This window comes from Anomaloglossus baeobatrachus, chromosome 7 (assembly GCF_048569485.1).
Source record: "Anomaloglossus baeobatrachus isolate aAnoBae1 chromosome 7, aAnoBae1.hap1, whole genome shotgun sequence".
Lineage (NCBI taxonomy): Eukaryota > Metazoa > Chordata > Amphibia > Anura > Aromobatidae > Anomaloglossus > Anomaloglossus baeobatrachus.
The window spans coordinates 195,782,445-195,785,715 of NC_134359.1; positions in this window are offsets into that span (position 1 = coordinate 195,782,445).

Here is a 3,271-nt window from a genome sequence, read left to right on the forward strand (position 1 = left end):
GGCCATGGTAATCGGTAACAAATCTCAGAGTTTCCCGTGATTGAGGTCTCTTGGGGGCATACAACAGGGAGTGACTGGTAGAGTGTCTCGCCCTGTTGTAAGCTCTTTCATTTCCTGTACCACTTCGGCGGTCATCTACTATGCTACCTGCCCCTGCCCCAAAATATATGTCGGCCTGACAACCAGGCAATTTAAAGTACGTATTCGGGAGCATGTTAACGGGATAGTCGCAGCGGCTAACTGCTCTGATATCCTATCACTTAAAACTATCCCACGTCACTTTAGACAATACCATCAATCGGATCCAACATTGTTAAGGGTCAGGGGCATTGACCACCTTGATTCTCACATCCGTGGGGGAAAGATTAGTCAGAGACTGGCCAGGATGGAGACAAGATGGATTTGGACATTAAAAACTCTTCACCCTTTGGGATTGAATGAGAATATTTCTTATGCCCCATTTTTGTGATAGCCGTGGTCCTGTTTTTAGTAAATAGGAGGGCGTTTTGCTGTTTTGTTTTTAATTTTGTTATTCATTTTTAACCTTGATCTATTTTAGGCGTCTTCCCTCAGTTTTCAGGATTTGATATTGAGGGTGGAAGTTGGAGTACTGCATCATCTTAAGTTGTTATCTATTCTATGAGGAAACTGGACTACACCAAGCAAGAAGTATAATGATTATTAACAATCTGTGTTACATGTCAATTGGCATGTTGGACATTATGTGTGAGAGATACTGTATATAAGTTATTTACCTTCTGATGTAAAATGACCATTTGTGCCCTTTCCTCATCTATATTGTTATCTTTTATGCATCATCTGGCTATTTTTAGCATGATATGTTGTCAGATATTCCATATATATATATCTATAGCCTCTGATATCGCATATGACATATCAATTTATAATTATATTTATACTTGTATTGTGATACTTGGTGGCTATTTTGAGATATATTTATATATTTTCACCCCTTATGATACTCCATCCTCTACATTTAAGTGTTAAATCCTTTCGTTCATATCACTGGTTTGAGTGCTGGTGCGCATGCGTCCGGGAGCGGTGGACGTCATCGCGCTGCTGCGCCGCTTATTCCCTGTGTGACGTCTGCTCGCATGGCGGCCACGTGATGCGCACACGTGGCGGTCATGTGACCGGAACTGTCGGACGGGTGGCGGCGCGGTTGGCGCTGAGCGTCCCGTGCTGCCTTGGATACTACCTGCGTCACTGACACGTCAACCGGCGCTGATTGGTTGACGCTCCTTTTTAAACTCACACTCCCCCTCACTTGTCCATGCCCCCTGACGAAGGCTCCATAGCCGAAACGGCCGTCGGGAAGGACACGGACACCTCTCTCTGACCATCATAATCTCCCAGGTAAAGTGTGCCACTGGTTTATTCGATCTACATGAAGTATTGGAGTTGTTTCCCTGACTCTTAATGTAACACAGTGTCCAGCTGAGTTATGGCATTGCCCAACCTTATCCTGTCAGCTGTGGTTTAGCCCCGATCAGGGGCCCACATGGATAGGATGTGAATGAATTTTCCTCTCCATCCTGTAGTGACACAGCCTTGCCTGGTTGATTTTTGTGTTCATATACCCACTATTTACCAATTTTGCTGATTTCATATTTATGATTGATTATATACATGTGCATTATGGTTAGATTATATGTCAATTTATAAGACTTTTTTGACAATTATCTATGCGCTCTGGTCAGAGATTGATGGTTCGTGCCCTCACTTGTTTCGTGCCGCCCCGCACCTACCCCTGTGTCAATAAAGATTATCACCTTTGCAATTTGGATTTTTGGTCGTGTGTTTCTTATTTGCTCCACATGGAGGTGTAGGTAGGGTATGAAGTGTAAAGCGTCTTTACTTTTAGTTATCGTTACTTGTATGTTGTGGTTGAGGAAAAAAAGTGTGTGAAAAGCAAAATGAGAGTGACTTTTTCAATGGGTGTGGTTTCCAAACACAAACAGGGAATCTGCTCAAATTTAATCCCACCACTGTATATGGCTCAGCAGACTGCATCATACATGACGGTTAAGATATATGTCTGCATCACACGTCAGGCTTAGATCTATGGCTCAGTGGACTACATCATGCATGATGGGCTAAGATACATACCTCAGCGAACTGCAACACGCTTTACGGGCTAAGATATGCGGCTCAGTGGACAGCATCACATATGACTGGCTTAGGTACATAACACAAATGGGCTTGGATTCGTGGCTTTGCTTCATTAGTGAAAAGCCTCATTCAGATGTAACTAAGCTGCCTTAGCAGAGCGGAGTTCATGTTCAGAGCACAGCCGCGTGATTATTTTCTCTGCTGTGTTCTTTACACCGTGGTAAGGGCAGGTCAGGAGCCTTACAGTGTACTATTAATACCAGGCTACCTAGCTGTTCTCCTTGCTGAAAGAAGTCACCTCTGCCGTCCTGTTCTCACTGATCAAAGCAGAACTGCAGAGGTAACTTATTCAAGAGGTGAGGACGGCGCGGTAGCCTGACACTGGCAGTACAATGTCAGGCTGCCAACCTGTGCTCACGGCCCTGATACTCCACTCACTGTCTCTTCCTCGCACCTTCTATCACTGATCGCCACTGAATACTACAAATCAAAAAGGTCCGTGGAGCCTCTGTTAGGAGTCTCGACACGTAAAAAGAGCTGGATATTGACTAAAAGGGCCACTTAATACGGTGGTCTCCTAAAAAGAGCCACTCCTTGGCTAGGTCCTTCCCGGAGGGATATCTGGCTATTTTTCCGTGTTGAGACTCCTAACAGAGGCTCCACGGACCTTTTTCATTTGCACACTTCCCAGGGAGCAATGCACCTAGGATTTCATTGTTGATCACCCTCGCTGGCTGCAGTCAGTGCTTTCTCTGGCTGGTCTCCCTGAGATCAGCGATTGTTTCGCTACTGAATACTGGGTGAGCGGTGACAGGGGTATATTTCAGTTAAGACCTCAGCTTTTGGTTACAAAAAAAAAAAAAAAATGGTGCCGAGCTGTGGACTGGCCTGTTTCTAATGAGAAAATCAAGTTTCTAGTGAGAGTATTGTAAGCATGCACTGCTGCATGTTGGTTTGCTGAGGTTACATGATCATAAATGATTTTTATAGATAAATTATCATCAGTACATATCAATCAGAGACACGGCTTCACTGTGCAGCCATGGAACTGTTGTGTGGGATCATTCTTGATCCAGGTGTATCAGAAATAAATTTATTTTATATCCCTTTATATACATGAATGACTACAAACAAGACA